This window comes from Ostrea edulis, chromosome 2, assembly GCF_947568905.1.
Source record: "Ostrea edulis chromosome 2, xbOstEdul1.1, whole genome shotgun sequence".
Taxonomy (NCBI): domain Eukaryota; kingdom Metazoa; phylum Mollusca; class Bivalvia; order Ostreida; family Ostreidae; genus Ostrea; species Ostrea edulis.
Genome location: NC_079165.1, coordinates 28,130,681 through 28,151,482, shown reverse-complemented (window position 1 = coordinate 28,151,482; position 20,802 = coordinate 28,130,681). Strand labels below are relative to the sequence as shown.

Here is a 20,802-nt window from a genome sequence, read left to right as displayed (position 1 = left end):
TATTGCAGTATCTCTGAGGCAGTGTGCTGTGTATCTGGCATTTGGAATCGTGACATGAAGGAAGTTGTCACAAGGTGCAAACTGGACTATTGTCATCCCCGGTTGAATACATTTCACTCTCAGCCCGGAATTGCAGACGTGTGTTGTTATATTGGGGGGGGGGGTGTGTCCTCAAATAGCCATGTTTATTTAATTTTGCATAATTAATCATTATTTATATTTGATATTTATTTGTTTTTGTTTAATAAATTTACATAGATCGATAGAATTGTTAAGTTTTTCTTTTCAGGATTCCTTAATCTATATATAAATATGAAGCATCCAGAGGAATCCCCAACATTCCAATAGAAAGTAGTTCTGGACATTTTTTTTTTTTTTCATTGGATACGATATTTCAATAATTTTTCAACCAATGAAAAAGTGTGTAACATGTAAAATTAAATGATCCATCATTCAAATACAAAACTCATTACCAAATATGGAGACAAGTCAAGGTCACGTGATTTTCAGCTAGCTGTTACATCTAAATAATTCACAGGTCCGAAAATAATATCTATATTTCACGCACTTGAAAGTATTCGACATGTTTTAAAAATGCAGAAGATTATAAATAAAATCCTTTCTTTTGGTATGAAGGTGGCAAACATTGCAGAAAAAAATTACCATTTAATAGCAGGTTACGCATTTTTCATCTCCCATTGAACAAACCAAAGAAAACATTTTATTATTGAAATACTGCATAATTCTACAAGTAAGAAAAAACGACTGTCATACCGTGTGTTGACAAATTTATGCACCATAATATTCAAATTTCACCTACATGCAGTGATTCAGTTGCTTTGAACACCAAAAACTCCAAAATGTGATAAGACCCAATTTAAAAATTCCTCAGAAAATTAGAAACTATGACTCAACTTGTGATTTTTTGAGGGGATAATCTATGTTTCTTCATGTCCTGTAAATTTTGAAGATTACACAAAACACGACAATGGAGAGGTACGAAACACAATGACACAATGCTGGGTCTCCTGACCCTCGTAAACAGAAGAAGCTCGAGTGAAACCCTATCCCCGATACTAGGACCACGCAACTCTTATACAATACAATCTACATACCTTAGCCAGCAGACAATCACCAGAGGACTTTAATTATTACCCAAGTTTAATGCAAGTCGGAGATCAATTTCCCTCAAATCCTGGGATATCCCACGAAAAACAAAATCATACAACAGCATTTGTATTCAAGAGAGCATGCAAAATGAGTCGTCTCATGGCAATTGAGCAATTTCATAGCCTGTGCATAAAGACTTGAAATTTTAGAAGTTTATAATGCACAATACCAGGCAGTTTTAGGAACAGCAGCTGGGGTACGTTTACTATTCTGTACCTATCAACAATCAACTGATAAACAACATTTTGAACATAAATCTGAATTTCAATTGACACGAGGTTCTCTCTATCTCGCTGATGAACCAAAATCAGTCCGATAAAAAAAACTAACACATAAATAAATGTCAGCCCCGGCGGGGAAACAAATTTTTAAGTTGGCTGAATTACATTCTGTTTTTACCCCAATTACTTTTGATTGGTGACTTTTAAGATAGATATTATCTTCAGAAATGTTTTGAAGTATGACTTACCTTTCTAAAGTCTCGTGTTTCTCTTTCAAATGTATTATCCCCATTCCACTGGTATCATTTTGTTTACTCACTGGAGAGAGAGAGAGAAAAAAATAATTATGAGCAGAAAATGGTCCTCTGGATGAAACCGATCTTATATCAATGAAGAATATAACCCACACAGCTAATGGACAAAATGAAGCCCCCCTGATAGCTGGACTACAGGTTGACACAGATAAATCCCATCTCAATGCTTCACAACAGATAAAATCAAATCACCTGCTATCAATGATATAATCTCACAAGAAGGTGTTTTTCTCTGGAGTCACAAGAATTTGGCTAAAATCATTAGAGATTTACTGTATGCCCCACGCTGCAAACCTGGTCATTCAATCCCCAACACTGTGGCATTTACTTCTGGGTTTAGAATTATGTAAACCTTCTTTCTAAACTCTCTGCACAATCTCAGAATAAAACCCCAAACTGATTTACACATCTTCATTAGCAATTTACCTGTCAATAACTCATCCGTTCATCCACTAAATTTTTAAAACTCAATTTAAATAGAAGAAAAACCTCCTCTGCTAGCGAGGTTTATTCATTGCGCCGGCAGCATGATTGAGACATATACGCATTCAATTTGTGTCAATTGAAGCAATTAACTTTCTGAAATACCTCTGGTGTATGAGAATTGGTGTTTTGTTGGAAAAGAATGAAGCCTCCTCTAATTATTCTGAATTAATACACACACTTTACAGAGACACTGAAAATGAAAATCGATTCTTAACTTCACTTAAATTATAAACACATCCAATTGATTCTCTACAAAAGCGAGGAAAAATTCTCTTCTCTGTGACAGTAAAAGCATTTTAAAACCATATTTCTTGCACAAAAGGGGCTGATCATAAACATGCAAGTTAACTAATAGCTGTGCTAATTGTGAAAGATCTCTCAGAAATCACTAAAGAGAATAGAAGACACCATAATGCTGCCAAGTCAGGCAAAATCCTCCATTGATCGAGCAGACTAGTACAGAATCACCAGCAAATACCAAACTCGAAAGGAATTCAATCAAAGTCCTGTATATTAAGTAGAATTCGACATGTACTGGTAGCTATAAAAACCAACATACATAATACACCCCTGCTTCTGAGTACCCGAAGTTAGCACACAGAATATACATATAGCAGCCCCAGCCTAATGATAGCACAGGCCCTGCTTCTCAGCTCCCGAAATTAGCACACAGAATACATATAGCAGCCCTGCCTTATGATAGCACAATTAACCTCATAACCATCAAAACCAATTACACAAAACAGTCTCGAGGCCAAACATCACAGGGATGACAACCTCAAAACAAAAGAAAATTCTATCTTAAAGCTCAGTTTTAGGCAATGCTAAGTGGGTCAAAGGTCAATCAATGTCAACTTCACAAGATTATTAAGGATGTACGCAACGTTTCTGACATTTTCTCTAAAATTGTTTTTTATCTCTTTAATATGAAGAGTTCTTGTATGATTTCCGAATTAGGTTTGAGTTTTATATTGTAGAAACATTAACATAATTTATGATAGCTTAGTGGTTAGATCATCTAACTAGTAATACAAGGGTACTAGGTTCAATACCCGATTGTTTCAAAGATGTTTTTCTCCTTCTTTGCTACCATGTCCATCTGTACAACTTCCTGTAATACATTAGATCTGATTTTATATTTTTACTTGTAACAACCAGGAACTATCAAACTATGCTAACTCTAAAACAGACATGGTAATATACCCCAATATTTTTTGTAGAAATGAGATAGAATGCAAGTGAATTGAATGTGAATTGTCACGAAAAATTATAAATCATTAAGAAACATTGTGTACAGGTGACTCTCGATGGCTCGAACTTCGATTTCTCAAAGTTTCCGAAGTGAAATCATGGTCCCAATGTTTTTTTTGGGGGGGGTGGGGGTCACATCTATATAACAAAGCAAATTTACTATCGATCTCTCGAACATTCGATTTCTCGAAGTTCTCGATCTCTCGAAGTGAAGTTGGGTCCTGTAAAACACATTCCATTGTTTATCACTCTCGTAGCATATACCCATCGTTACCCAAGCGTGTTATAATTTCCGCTTGGACCCTACTTGGATCATTCTTCCACAGAGTTATCAGTCCTTTCTCTCCCTTATACATATAAGGGAGAGAAAGGACCTGTAACTCTGTTGAAGAGAATTAATGTACCTGGATTTGTTGAATGCAGGAGGGGTAATTAGGTGTTTACATAGTTGAAACATCACCCATGCTTCTTTGTGGAGGTGACACACTGGAGTATATAATTGGCTAATTGGTCAGTTTACACCTTACACAGGGGTTTTGTGTGGTGATGATTAAAACTATATATATATAATCCGACTATGAATGAAATCTATAATTTGTTTTGACTTGACAACGAGAGAGTAAGTTTTATACATAATTTAGAAATCTACAGACTGTTAAATTTTTCGAGTTTGTTCTTTAATTTGTGTAAAGTTATTCTAAAACATCGTTTTACTCATTCGTTAGAATTCTTGTTTGCATGGATAAGGCAACATAACGTGCTCTGTTTAGTTTGCGATAGTAAAGCTTTATCGGAACTTGGGTTTTGTATGCCTATCTAAGCACGATTAAAAAAAAAAATAAATACATAAACTTTGAAATGTTTTTATTAATGCAAAATAAGGGTTCTTTGATATCAAATTAACTACCTTAATAAGGTTCTTTAATATCAAATGAACTACCTTACGAATATGAAAGAAAACATGTCAAAACGATATGATCTTGTTGGTAAACATTTATGGTTACTGTAAAATCTGAACCATACCGGTGGACTTTCAATTTCCGAATTTCGATCTCTCGATTTCTCAAAGTTTTATCAAGGTCATTTGAACTTCGAGCTATCTCGAGTCACCTGTATATCCTTAAATATGAAACTGTTAAAATGACTGCAATAAATAGATTTTCTCATTACAAGTTCTTTTTATATCATACTACATGTATATGATAGCTGCATACATATACCTGTAGCTCTCTGGGAAAATATTGGGACAGACCAGACGGGACAGACCAATATTTTCCCAGAGAGATACAGATCTGCAGCTTACTAGATGAACACCCACATAAGCGTGGGCAAATAAATATTAATCATATTGCATCACAATGGCTTAGATACGGAGTTCCTGGAAATTTCTATATGGCTGCTAAAATATGACTAAAATCGACCACTCAAAAAACGAACATGCAGGCATAATTTATTTGTTCAAAAATCATCAAAACTTATTTCTTCAATAAGATCAAAATCAAGTATTGATAAATACAATCACTATTTACAGATTTACTTCATTTGAAGTCAATATTTTTATAAAGGAAAACTGCACTGGCCGGCTTATATCTGCCAAATCGAGTCCACCACTTTTTGCTACATGTACCAGTATTTCTGGTGGTTTATAGAAAACAAAAGTAGGTTTATAATCACTTTCATGAGAATTACAAATCAAGTAAAATTCAATTTGAAGGTTATGGACTTTACCTCATATATAAAACAATATAAAAGGTGCAAACATTTACTCTGAAGTGTTTACATATTAAGCATTTTGGATCTTATTGGCAAAATTTATGCATTTTTTCACACAGATGAAAATTCCTAGCACTACGTTTCATCAAATCTGCTATTCCAGGCAAATAAAAAGGTCATGGCTAACAGCAAAATTGTTTTATTAACGCTATACTCCATTTTCGGTTCCACTAAGCAGAGAACTCTAGAGAACCCCGGGGGATTTTTATTTATTACAGGGGTATAAACAGTTAATAACTACATTGATTATTGATAATAGTACACTTATTAATCAAACTAACAAATTTCATCCATCTATAATCCCTTTTATTCATTTTATTGAAGAAAAAGGGTCTCCCTTCACCGCTGATTAATTTCTGTAATCTTGATCCCGATCTAATTAATATAAAGAACTCAAAGTTCCGTGATAATTCATACACAGATTACATTTGTTTATTTTGGATGTAAGAAAAATTACCCATCTTGACAAATTGCGATGTTGGACAGATCCCGATTTCATATATGAACATGGAAGATTACAATAATTAAAGAGCAGCAAAGAGATTTCTTCAATAAATTGATTAAAATGGGTTATAGATGGAAGGAAATTTGTTAGTTTGATTATTATTTGTTCTATCATCAATAATCAATATAGTAAAAATTCTACACATTTACAATAATTAAAAATCCCCAAGGTTCTTCCAGGGGTTTCTTTTTAGAAAGGACCACTCACTTCAAGATCAATTCAATCTACTCAGTACTGGACCACTGGAATTGGAGCAAATCCATAGAGTAAATTAGATTCATGTCATATTTTCTGAAAAACAGAACCAAATTTTCAGCATACATGATACTTTGATTTATAGTCTGAACTTCCTCAGATAAATAATCGGGATCAATATAAACAGCCTCTATTCCCGATATTATTTTGTCTCTTGGTGTAATAACTTTGATGATTAAATTTTAGAATAGTGAAATAAAATCACCAGTTATCGATTTTATTGTTGTAGAAGCAAACCACAAAGTGTAAAACAGTAGGTACGATGGCAGAAAAACCATAAAATAAGTCTATTTATAACGGCTGTTTTAAGACAATACACATCATCTAATCGTGTCGAAGACATGAAACCGATAAGGTCTCATTAAGTATTACATTTTATTAACCCATATATTCATCTTCCTCGTCAAAGTTATGTTTCAGTGGAAATCTATCGATTAATTGGTATAAAGGGGGTATATTGGAGAATAATGGACACAGCATTTCTTTGATCTCTATACAATAACTGAGGTTGAATTTGTCCCTCAGAGTGCACTTTGATGAATATTATAATATTAAGTGATGTAAATCGATCTGTAGGACAGTGCCTTAAAAAAACCCAAATCCTTGTTGCCCTTTCATTTCCTCAAAAAAGCACCTGTTTATCAATTGTCCACACACACCTAACCATGTTTACTTACAAACAATACACTATAACGTACACAATGGGATAACAAGCACCCTCCTCAAAGTGTCACTAACCTACAAACCTCCTGGCCATCCTCCCCTGCATACAGACCAGATATCCCAATTATCAAACCTAATAAAAACTTTTGTTACTCTCTGTCACACCAGAATTTTTTAATTTACTAACAATGGGACATCTTTTAATTCCCGATTTTCATTGGAATCAAACAACTTGTCAAAACTCACACTAATCTGACCTTTAACAATCATCAAAATAGAGTGCATTCACATTTGTGCCATTTTTTCCCTCTTGTTTCCTTGGTTGTTTATAGGGAAGGACCACAACCACTAACGCACATTGTAGATTCATAAAGAAGCCAGGGTTTCTGACTGAGGGTGGAAATAAAACAGGGAGGTTAGAGTCCTTTATACAATAAACAATCACTATAGCAGATGGTAGCGGAGAAACAAAAACGTGATCTGGGAAAAGTTCGTTCATGCTTCAAATGTTTACAGAACCTAAATAAACACTGTATATCTTCATCATTTAAATCAATAACATTAACCCCTGGTCTCTCTCCATCATCTACAATAATGACACAGATTTACCGATTTTAATGAAAATGCATATGTATGTATGAACTCATTTGCAACTATAAACTACCATTCCAGCGTGCAGGGCGCTTCTATAGAATTTGCAGCAAGTGTTTTAGTTTGCATTAATTCCTACAAATCTGGATATAAATTGGTCAAGAGTATGACAGATTATTAAGGCATCATCGCTACACGGATTGCTGTAGGAAAACCTGCTAACAATAATGAATTATTTGTGATATTTAGGACCTCTTTCTACTGGTCTTTCATTTCATGACAATATGACCCCTGGAGATATCATAGCAAAATTCATCTGATCAATTACGGAACGTTGTATTTTGGCAGCTGTGGTGTACTCATTTGAATGAGAAACCTTCCCGTAATTCTTTAATTTGTAATTTTGAAATGTTGCTCACTATACAATCAAGTTTATAGACTATTACATACAAAATCTTACCAGGTGCATCTGATGAATGAATAAACAAAATGCAGGTCAATTATCAAATGTTCTGAAATTTTAAAGCCCTCTTTTAAAATGGGTGGAATATGAGTTACATTATCAGAATTCCCCAGTAATTACTTCAAACTTCTATATGCAAAGAGCACATCGGATTTTATTTTTTTTTTATAATTTATTCCAACATTACGTTACCTGATGCATTAAATTTAAATTGTCACAGATCGAATCTGTTTTCTATCCAATTTGACCAAGTCCCAAACTTTAGAACAATAATCGTATAGTCCTTGTACAGTACACAGTATATCGTGTGACACTAACATGCATGTTTCTGTGTCTAATCAGCCTTATATTTGGGTTTAAACCATGTATGAACGAGAAGGTAATTTGCACAAAGCACAAATAACAGCTGAATCTTGAGAGAAACATCATCGATTTTCATTAGTGATTGATTGCTTGTTTGTTTGCAGTGTCGTGTCTCCTTCAGAAGTTTTCACTCATTAACAAAGACTTCCACACAGCTTTAGGACACTCAGTACAACCAAAAAATGGATGTATGTGTTGAGAGAGAAAAAGAGAGAGAGAGAGAAAGGCTTAGTTTGGTTGTAACAAGTACAAACAAAATATCATTTTAAAAAAATAAGGGTCCTGTAAATTATCTATGATGTTCAAAAGTTGAAATATATATAGTAAATATACATTACCTTTCCCTAACTAACTCTATATAGATTTTCCTCACTACTTTGGATTGAATTGAGAAATCATGACAATATATTACATTCCATATGGTAAATTATATTCATTTTACTTTTAAAAAAACATAAATTTTGTTTTTATTTTTGAAAAAAGTTTGTTTGTGGTAAGTGTCATATCGGGGACGTGTCATAATGGTGACGTGCTATAAACTTCTTCGCTATGTAAACTCCGTGAAGGTGCCAAAAATTTCTACGCTACATAAATGCTGTGAAGGTGCCATAAACTTCTACGCTACGTACATGAAGTGAAGGTGCCATAAACTTCTACGCTACGTAAACGCTGTGAAGGTGCCATAAACTTCTACGCTACGTAAACGCTGTGAAGGTGCCATAAACTTCTACGCTACGTAAACGCTGTGAAGGTGCCATAAACTTCTATGCTACGTAAATGCCATGAAGGTCCCATAAAATTCTATGCTACGTAAATGCCATAAAGGTCCCATAAAATTCTACGCTACGTAAATGCCATGAAGGTGCCATAAACTTCTACGCTATGTAAATGCCGTGAGGGTGCCATAAACTTCTACGCTACGTTGACACGCCGTGAAGGTGCTATGAACTTCTACGCAACATGCCCAGGGTGAGTAAACACAGAGAAGGTGTTCTCTTTATTACTTAGACCTATTCTAGCTAGGTGCCCGGTAAAAGCTATAAGGGAGTTCTCTTCATTACTTAGACCTATGCTAGCTAGTTGCCCAGTAAAATTTGAGAGGGTGTCTCTACATGAGATACAAGTATATACCAGAGAGTTGTCAAAAATCTTCCATTTACAGCACAACTTTTTCTTTGCATTAACCAGGGGCAGATTTTTTATGTCAAAGAATTCCCCACTACATTGTGTGAAGACATGCCTTCAAACATTAAATAAAGCCTCATTCAAACTGAAAACTGAAGACATGCCTTCAAACATTAGATAAAGCCTCATTCAAACTGAAAACTTGCAGATTTAATAAAGTTTGACTAGTAAAACGACAATATTTACAGCATACATTAATATGAAATGATCCACACACAATCAAAATGCATGATAGATACCAAAGTCCTATCTTTTCCTGTTTCAAAGTTCTGAGGCACAACAGACAGACAGATAGACGGGCAGACAGACAGAGCAATCGTTAAGTGTCGCTATGCTTCAATTTTCAAATTACTATTACGCTTTGAAGGTGACACAAAGCATTTTCAAATTGGTAAAAAAAAATATATCACTACAAGGAAAGAGCATGACGCAAAGCTTAAGGAGCTGATTAATCTTTGATCTACAAATAAGCCTACACTAAGAACGCAACACAATCAATTTGTTACAACACGGATATTATGCCTATATCCGTTAAGAACTTCTAACTCTCTTCATTCACCTCAAAAGACTTCAGACGTATTCACATCATATGCACATAATTCATCTTAAGAACCAGTTCCGCAGGATTCAAGAATTAAGATGGGACCTGAAAGTTCTTCCATCTAATGCTGAGTAATAGAGCAGCGGCAAAGAATCAAATAAAAATATGCTACTGAAATGATTGTGTGAATCATTTCGACTGAATACAGGGCTTTCTGGTCGGATGCAGCTGAATGGAGAAGTACGTAATCTGAAGGGGATAAAGGTGTCCCTCACTTTCTGATGTATCATGGTGGAGCCACCTCTCCTACAGAATGCACTGCTCTGTTGCCAGTCCCTTCTCTCTTTTCAACCAAGCAGAAAAATGGAAAGGAGAAGTTAACATGCAGACAGTGTCTCATGATGGATCAGAGTTGTTTACAGATGGATGTCTGTTGCGGTCACAACTGTAAAATTACTGAAGTTTCAATGGCATCAAAAGAGGTGGGGGGGGGGGGGGAATCACAGCAAATACAGCCTCTAGTAATTAATGACCTTGACTTTTCAGTGGCGGATCCAAGGAGGGGATTCCAAGGGTTGGAACCCCGCCCCCACCCCCTTTCATCAGAAAATTTTGCTAGCAAAAAAAAAAAGTAAAAATAACACATTTTGAGGGTAGAACTCCCCCCTTTAAAAACCAAATGGTAGATCCTTCCCCCTTTCAAAAATTCCTGGATCTGCCCCTGCCTTTGGATTATTTATCCTTGGCAGTCTCACTCTCTTCACATTTTTACCAATTTAATTTTGCAACTATTTAAGAAACTATTGATTACTTAAAAGCTGAATATGACTAAAATAAAATCATCTGTTACATGCATACAATTCACAACATGATACCCAGCTAAAATTCAAACATGGGATAAAATGTCCCATACTAATGATATTGAATTACCGACAGTGATTTACAAAATAGCTGACAATCTGCTATTGAAAGAGTATCAGCTCAAGAGTGGAAAACTGAAAAATTTATCAACACTTTCATTATTTTATCGGTTTTCAATCGCTTAGAACATGATCACTTAGCAGTATGGCTGTTGAATTTCAAGCAAGGAGTATGGAACCCTGCATCATTAAATATTCAGCACATTAGATAGATAAGGCACTCAGATTGTAATGCAATAAAAAACACATTCTCATAAAAATCTCCACACTAGGTCCACATCCATTAAACACTTCCATTCAAAAACACAGCAGCATGATTGGGCTTATTTTTTATATATCATGCTCACACCTCTCACTGAAATAAATTTCAAGTTATATAGCATGTACATCTTTCTTTTTTTTTTTTAAATTGTCATAGAATCAAATCTATCTCATAATAATTTCTCTGAGGAGAAATACTTAAAGAGATTTTTATGCTCATGATCAATCTAAAAACTTCCGCTGCAAGATTCTTCACCATCATTTTATACACTGTATCTCTATTAAAACATGAATTTATAGTTTTTTGATATCAGTTAGATCAAGATCTACTGTATAAAAACAATCTGTTACCCTAAAACACAATGCCCGCTAATCTAAATATGGAATAGGTGAAGTTATAATCCACAAATAAATTATTTGGATTCCCAAATGATCATACTTTCCGCAGATGTCTTTCGATTTCGATTTGTCCACACCCGTGGCTGATACACAGATGTGCAGACGACAAACCCGTCCTAATTGCAGAGTCCAACAAAGTGCAACATGTTGGTGGCTAATCCGCTTACCGCTATTCCACTGATCAACGCCAAATAAACAAATAATTAACAGACAACAAAAAACGGAGCGCCTGACACGATTGACCGGCTATTTGCTATTGTGGGGAAGACACCATGCAGGCCCTAATCCCCTCGATTTTCTATTCTTGACAGACATTGTGAGATATCATTTGATCAATCTGGTCTGGGGTGGTCAGTCCGTCTCACCTACCTGTACAATATACTGCCCAGAACAGTCGAGCCTTCACAATGCCCAAATTCTGAAAAGAAAACTCCACAGATGTTCCATTGTGTTACCAATACCAATATCTGGTAACTACCTCCCCCCCCCCCCCCCCCCCCCCCCCCATGTACTGTTACATTCATGTGATGAAATATTAAATGGCTAATACAGTAATTCAAAGCATTTTTAATTAAGGAAGCCAATCTCCAGTCACTATTTGAGTTTATTTACAGCCCTTTGTACAAAACATACTCTCCATTTATTCTCATACTTCTGCTACATCTCTCAAGTAAAAACTAACCTCATTACTAACTACCAATCATACCAAAAATGTTTGTTGACCAAGCAGGCTATTTCCACTTTCTGTTACGAAATCTCGCATCATCAATCTCTTCTATCTGTAATACCTAGACATCAAAGTCCCCTGTAAATATCAAAAGAGAGTATTCTCTCATCTTGCTTATTTACAGCTCTTTACGTCCTGCCAATGTCAATGAATATTGTTACTTTTACATGAGAATTTAATCAAACCAAAGCATCTTAATTGCCTGCATTGAAAATGCTACATGTCCTTTCCTATAATGCCATCTATCGGGCAAAATTTGCATTCCAATTTTTTGATAAAGAAACTCCACATTATATCGTTTCTCATAAAAGTTATACACCGTACAAAAGAGGTTACGATCTGCAGTGGAAATGGAGAAAGTTTCCGACCGGATATCAGCCATCCGTTCAGACGATAAGAGAAGCATATCCCAACCGTAGCAATGACTGACTATTGTTCTGAGATAATTATACCCTCATCAGTATGCAAGATATTTTGATTAATACACTTAATGGGCCATACTGTATTTCAATATTCATAATTGTTTGGTGGATTTTCTTCTTCTCTGACTAATAAATCAACATTGGATGATGGTTGGTTGTTGACTGTGTGCCAAGACTGACAGCTGATGGAGGAAAAACAAAGGAGATTATGGCCACTTGTGGGCTATTCTGCCACCTGTGACCTTTGGTGTGGATGTAGCACCCCCTGGGGACAGCTTCCTTCCTTGTTATGTACATGGCATTTGTCTTGGTCAGCTCTTATATCAAGTCTTTGCATCACGCCATGAAGCACTGAGATCCTTACTGTAACAGCTTAACCCGCATGTCACAATGACATGACAAATTGATTTTATCATCCTACTTATCTATCTAAAAATCCATAAACAAAAAAAGCATTTTTTTTTTTAAATTCTTCTTTATCCATCTATAAATCCAAAACACAAAATATGATTTTAAGTCCTCCTTCCCTATTCATAAATCCACCAATTTCACAGCCTCTAAATCTGTACACAAAAAATTGCAGAGAAAATAAAAATTGATAAAAGAAGAAATTATTATGTGGTAAATGCACAAAAGAGGTGTTTCAGCACATTACATAATACAGTCAAACTCAAACATATACTTTTGATCACTCCATTTCAATTAAATGGAAAACCCATCACCTCCACTGACATTTTCCCCTGCTATGCCTTATGAAGCTCACGCAAAACTTAGTATTCAAGATAGTAATCCTGCTTTATGTACCTTACATAATGAGCCCCCAGGAGACAGTCTGCTTATGTGATAAACTAATCAACTGGAAGACACCAGTTCTATCTAGATATAAGCTCCCTTTGAAGTCTAATAGCCATATCGGATGGATGACTGGCGAATTTGCTCATCAAACTAAACTATCCATAACGCACACCAAGTTTAGTCTCACAGAGGTACCTCAAACAGGCAGCCAGCAATTAGTCTAATGAAATCACACTACCGCAATAAGTTGGTACAATGAGTTTTATATTCTTTTCACCTGGCTGCCAGTCACCCCTTTGGGAGTTTGTTAATAAAGATTTGATGACTTTCCATATATCATCAATACAAGTCCCTCAATCTTCACTGTGAAAGAATTTCTATAATCATGATAATGGCAACATTTTCAAAACCAATAAGATGGAGAAAATATGCTTTACTCTGATATTTTTTTTTAAAAATTCATCGCAGTAATACTAACTGCGATAAAAAAAATTTAAAAAGAACATCCAAGATGAAACAGAAATTATCTTTTTCAAGGCATCTTAATCTTCTTTGATTATCTCTCCATAATTCAATCACTCACAAGCATAGAAGCTGATGCAAAATAACCAGGCATTTTCAAAATTGTACCTAACAAGGAAGATCACTGAACAGCCAACATAATGGCATAATGCAAACAGAAATCAAACTTTCTTCCATGGCGATCAGGCCTGATTCCCTGGCCTAAGACTCGGAATGAATTTTCATTGGTACTTGATGACAAGCAATTACTTTGTTCAAATGAATTTCATGATGAAAATAATTTTCTTTGAATCAATTTTCCACGAGTGCCCTGGTGCTTCTGCTTGTCTGCTGTCCCCATTTGTCCAAGACAAGGGTCCTTTAGCCCTATGAATCATACACAGAATTCACAAATGTAAATATTGCTTATTTTAATCAACAACATTTGTCAATACTCGAGAAAGACAAACAGAGAAGGGGGGCTTCTCTTGAGTTTTTTTTATGGTGCAGAGACGGAGCAGACGAGAGGAAATTAGTCGTCTGACACGTTTTCTTGGGAGATCAGATAATTATTCTATGTGTCACTGTGACAATCCATCTCTATAGGTGATGCAGGTAACTTTCTGACTGAATAGAGGCACTGAACCAAGAGCAACATTCACAATCTGTTATCCAACATTTACATAAAGGACTGCTTGAACGACACACGACAGAAGACAGATGATCAGTAAAAACAATTAAGTCAATATTCTATCAATATTAATCAACAGAGTACAAACTGATGCATATTCAAACAAGAAATGTTTGTGAAATACTATGCCCCCCAAGTATGGACAAATTCTTGGAAAAAATGTTGGGTTTGTTCGAATTGCTACGCCTCGGTTGACAATGGTTTTCTCGGGGTGAAAATTTTCAATGTTACCTTCAACTACATGCAATATTTATATATTAATATACTTTCATGTAAAATACTCCAATCTAATTGGTCGAGAAGCATTTGAAAAAACATATTGTTACCCTCTGAGAACAGAAAGCACACGCTCCTGGGTGATAGTATCTAGCAACGGGTAACAGTACTTGACAATGGGTGATATTATAAAAAATTATCACATGCGTCAAATTTATGCGCATACGGTTCACCGTAGATTGTTAGACGACGTCGTTTGAGCGTTTGTAATAAACGCGAATACCCGTATCAATATACGAGATATCACATAATGTAAACATACGTAAGTTTTTTTTCTGCTTTGCTGTTTATATAACATTCAGTATAATAAAACAAATATTGCTTGTAGTTGAGGGTAACATTGAAAATTTTCACCCCTCGATAAACCACTGTCAACCTCTGCTTCCCCTCGGTTGACAATGGTTTTCTCGGGGTGAAAATTTTCAATGTTACCCTCAACTACATGCAATATTTATATAATGTTTTACTGGTCCAAAAGAACTAAAAATATTCAGACCTTATTTGTTCTGATTTAGGATTTAACATCTCAATTTTTGTAGTTGATTTATGAGATTGATCACTGCATGTTCGAAATCTTCACTTTTCATATATCTATAATTATAGATACACGCAAAATGGTGGTACGAAGACCAGATAAGTTTTATATGGAGAGAAATTAAGAGAGAAAAAACCAGAATGTCATAAGGGCCAAACAGTAAATATAAATTGTAAAAACAAATTCTGGATAGTTTCACCACTGAGTTTTGATTACACAAAAGTTTATTTTTATAAATGCTGAGTGAAGGCTGATAAAGACATGGTAAGACAAATACAATTCTAAGTTCTGTCAGTCCAAAACTTTCTCAAGATCTCTGCCAAGCTCAAACTTGATAACTGAATTTGACATACTACATCAATTTACGCAAATTTTCCCAACCTTTCTGTTCATTAATCATGAATTTTTTCTTGTATAAAGAGATGGTTATTTGATGTCCTGTCGATGATTTTTCACTCCTACTGAGACATCACTGGTGAAGTACCACAAATCTAGACCTACGCTCAGCACTTGGGGCCTAGCAGTGAGGGTACTTTTAACGTGCCAACGCCTGCCACAACACAGGACCTCCGTTAGTAAGGTCACATCATGACACACACATGAAATTATGCCATTATGATGAATAACATGTTTGCTTTTGGGATGATTAGCATGGATTTGCTGCAAGGATGAATTTTGCAATAGCCATGTCACTGGAAAAATCTAAATATTTAAGATTGTTGTTATCAAGCATCTACCTCTCTAATGTCTGCAACTGTTCTCATCTAAGATCACTTCCAAAATTCAGTCAGCATTATCTAGTTATTACACTTATTCTTGTGAAAATTCAAAAGCAATGGAAGGTTTGGTTTTTGTGTCATCTTGTCACCAAATGTAACAGGAAGGAAGAAAATGGACCAGTCCGGGATTCAAGCCCAGGCCCCCTGAATCTCTAGTCAGGTGTTCTACCAACAGAGCTATCTTGCCACTGACAATCAAACCTGGCTGACCACTACACACATACAACATACATATCTTTATGTTGATCTTCCAAACAGCATATTCTGTTTATTCATTCCAATGCCATACTTTATTCTATTTCAGAGTACAGCAGCACCTCCTCGACTTACTGTGAAATCCCAACTCGTTTTTCTACCATCTGTCTCTACCACCCAAAGTACCACCCCCTTGTACTCTATGGTCTCAAAACCCTCACCGTTACTCTTGTCCCAGAAAATGATAATGAGGTGGTCAGCCAGGATGTAGCAGAGTCAAAGGCCACAAGTCACCTGTCAAACATCTCTCCTCCTTAATCCACCAAATTAAAAGGACCCTCCCTTAATGAGGGCTCTTTACTTCCATTGAACACGTCTAATTATAGACTACAAGGCTTAGAGTACTTGTGGATATTTGAAAATGAATATCGAGCACATACCGGGCTGTGTTATTAAAGTGGGCTCGTATCATCATCCTGGACAATGTTTTACATGGTAAAATTTCACAGAACAAAGGAGAAAATGGCCTGTATGAAATCTTCACTCAAAATAGTGATTAAATGTAGACTATATACCCTAATGTACCTCCTTACAATGCTTCCCGATCACCACATGCTGATGAAAATGTCATGGCTTTTTGGACATTCAGAGTTTTGGGCATATCAACATTTCCCAAGGAGATGTCATTTTTGTCCCAGTCTAAAATTCAATCATATTGATATGGCATCTAAAATATACTAGTAATCCTATTTTATCTTTATATAATGCACAAGTTTAAGATGTTTTCTGCAAACAAAGAAAACATATTACATTTTTTTCAAGGAATTTTGATACTTCTTGAAAAGAAATTCCATTCTAAACATTCATAAACAATGCTAAAAATGGCTGAAATCGGTGAGCTTTCACTTACCCAATACGATTACTGGTCCCAAAATTCCTACAACTCGCAGTCTATAAAAACAGCAGATCCTGTGAGCTCAGAGAATGCTTTCATCACTGGTCTCAAATTCTGAGAGCTCAGAGTCCATACAACACAACCCACCTCTGCATGGTTCGAGACTTCGTGACCACACAGGCCCCCAATAAACATGTGCTATTTGATTAATCTAGCTAACAAAACACACTGCTTCCCCATAAAACAGGCTGCTATTGGTCTCTCAGAAAGACTGGAATTATTCAATACTAATTAAATCCAATTTCCGTCATGCACAATAGACCCTGCTTTTCATATGATTTATCAAAATTCAATTTTGTGATGCTTTTGATCGGAGTTCATTCTGGTGGCCTTTCATTTACCATAATAATGACCCAAGCATAATTTCAAAATGCATTTATTCCATTTCAAAAACAAGTTATGTAATACTCGTGACGGATCTAATTTACACGTTTAAATTTTTCTTTAAAAAATCCTTATTCATAAATCCAGATAAAAGATTAGAATTACAAAGATACTAGGCTAATGTGTGGGTGCCCATAATTCAATTATAGGAATTATTATAAATCTAATTATCAGGTTTGATTGCATGTCAAAATCGTGTGACAGTGGCCAGGGATGAGAGCTTAAATAAAGCGTTTAATATTTGTGTTGTTGCTAAGACCCAAGATGACAACCGTATATATTAAAAACATGACTGATCCACATTAAAGACCGTCTACAATAAATTAATTTACTGTTGTTAATTTCTTCAACCTTTTGGCAGCACAAAGAAAATTTTGTCCCCTGGTCATTCCCAAATTGTCTATACTCTCTCTCTCTCTCTCTTTCTCTCTCTCTCTCTCACTGCAGGTGCAACACATAAAATCAGTATTTTGCACGAAATATAGGAATTTAAATAAAGAATATGTAGGGGTTAAAAAAAACAACGAAGATCACAGAATTCTTAAATGATTCTTAGCTTACAGGGATTAAAGAAACCAGTGACTCACTCCACTGGAATTCGAAGCCCTCCATTTGCTGGGGGGTCACAGGGCGGGAACCTCCCTAGTATCACAATCAGATGAAAGTTTAATCACTCCAGTCTGCATCATATTACAACAAAACAGACCCACGTCCCCCATAATATTACACAACATATGCACCATGGAACTATAACACTTTTTGTTAATTATTGCTGTTGCGTAACATTGTACATTTTTTGCACTTTTTGCATGGAGGCAATATGTAATTATCAGATTATAGCTATGTGTAACTAGGTATTACAATACAATTATTCACAATAAACTGCACTCCACAGAATCGTCATACACCACTGCTGTCAGATCAATCCCGGCAAATTGGCTTTGCAGATAGCATCACTTAATTGAATATATATGCTTAAAAGGATTATAATTCTTGCGCTTGCGTTACCTTATAGAGGCCAATATTTCAAATTTCTACAGTTGCACCATAGTGGGGAGCCATTCAATTTTGTAAATAAACAAATTATATAAAAGTGAGAGGCAGACTATTATCATCCAGGGTCACCAAAAAATATGGGGCGGGTGGGAGGATTTTATTGTTTTATTCTTATTTTCTGAGAAAAATATGAATGACAAACGAGTTTTTTTCAACAAAAGTGCATCATTTAAAGCTAGATGGATTATCAATCTATGCTTATTTCACAGACGAATTCCAGATTAAGCTTTAATTTCAAACACAGAAAGATACCAAACTTCTTCAAGATATGAAGAACATTAATCCCTTCCTTTCATTTACGCCCTTAAGTACGTGAGAAATTAAGAAAACCATATGATCTATTTTCTTCACATTGCTTTTCACATTGCTATATCAGAAATGTACACAAGAAGTGTAAATAGGTGGCATCGGTTGCCTAGTGGTTAGGCTGTCAGACTCTCAACCAAAAGGTCGTGGGTTCGAGTCCTGGCCGCAGCAGGGCCGACATTGTGTCCTTGGGAAAGGCACTTTAAACGAATTTCCTCACTCCACCCAAGTGTAAAAGGGGTACCTAGCTATAGACAGTGAAAGATATTGTTAGAATGTTAGTGCTCTAGCGCCTGCAATGGCAGCTTGCACTGTATGCTTTCCAGGAAGCTGAGGAAGTTCTAGATTGCTAGGTCTGTTGGGGTAATAAATGTTTTGTAAAGCGCTTTGAGCAGCATACACTGGAAAAGCGCATATTAAAAACTAATCATCATCATCAGTACCAGAGTTGGACATGGAAAATTTTCCGGAAATCTCAAGTTTCACAAAATAAAACAATTCCGGGCGGACCGATTTTTGAAGGGCGGGCGGGGATGATAATCTATCAATTAAGTTGAATTGGCCTAATAAATACTATTATATTCTATAATTTTGATATTTATTTAATATTTTTGAATATGCCAGATAGGGCCCAGGGATAAATGAGATAAAATAAACAGATTACAAATCAATTCCTTTAGGTGTAAGTATTTTAGTAATGTTGTAGTAATGTCAGTATTCTCATCAGTCATCTGTCGTCCCGCGAGAGGTGCACCTTATCGGTCAGATATCAATCAATTTCCAATACACGAGCCTCCTCACACCTGTACAGGTATTCGCTATGTCAGTTACACCAAACAGTCCCAAGCCTCGGTACATTACAACTAATAATACTATCAATTGTAAACACGAGGCAGAGGATGTCAATTTGTAAAATGTTATCAATCAATGAATCATGCACCGATAATGTACGCCAAAATCACTTCCCTTACAAATACATCAGCTATCCCTGGGCAATACCTGAACATAGAAAGTACACGGGAATACTTACGATTAATCGGTCTCATCATCCACTCATTGTTCACTTCCGATGCTCGTATCCGGACCAAAAACAAATCTGAAACAGGACGCCTTCGGCACGGTACAAGTCTCTGTAAAAGTTATGTATCAAAATAATATTCGTTTGAAGTAGGCTAGTTGGAACAGCACACTGAGAAGTTATGCAAACAAAGAGAAATCACTACGGTTATTATTCAACAAATCCACTGTTCTTCTTCTCAACAGATCGACCGAAAGCGCTTGACACTTCTTTCGCTGTCCTTCCAGTTTCTGAAGCAACAAACCAAATATCACGGTCACAGCGTCACGCGTGCATGGACTGTGTGGTGCCCTCTGACGGGCTCTCTAATGTATCAAAAAATCGGTCGCACCATATACAACATTGATTTTTTTCCCGTGTAATCAAATCGGTAGATCATCTAAAATTAATCTCTCCCTGGACTCTCCGGGTCCCTACTTCCAATATAGACCTTCTGGATAGCGCCCTTAGTCGAGATTGATTCACTCGCGCGGCTTTTACTTTTTATTTGATTTTTGATGGTTTTGCTTCAAGCAGTCTCATTTAGTATTCTGGTAATTTTGTCCACGGGATGTACGTGTACAGCGATGGATGATAATGTCATAACTGTCTTTCTTTTTCGTTTTTTTTTTTCTTTCTTTTTTCAATCTATGTAGTCTATTCTATTCCATATGAAATCCACACATTTTGAAAATACTTTTCTAGTGTCTAAATACATTTCTCGTCCAATCCAAAAGGGGCTCGGTTGTCAGATATTGAAGT

At 35.8% G+C, this 20,802-nt stretch overlaps 1 protein-coding gene across 29 annotated transcripts in view; it reads right to left on the bottom strand.

Annotated features, from left to right (window-relative positions):
• Positions 1-20,375, bottom strand: part of LOC125682376 (teneurin-m-like) — a 95,867-nt gene extending 75,492 nt beyond the window's left edge. For 15 of the 29 annotated variants that reach the window (XM_056156580.1, XM_056156601.1, XM_048922906.2 and 12 more), the window contains exons 1-2: positions 20,014-20,339; positions 1,640-1,709 (exon numbers count right to left, since the gene is read on the bottom strand). The gene's annotated coding sequence lies outside the window, so the exon portion shown is untranslated. Of the gene's footprint in view, positions 1-1,639; positions 1,710-1,798; positions 2,140-17,192 lie in introns of those variants that run through there. The other 14 variants (XM_056156586.1, XM_056156595.1, XM_056156578.1 and 11 more) reach the window with 10 other exon arrangements.
• Positions 20,376-20,802: the final 427 nt, after the last annotated feature.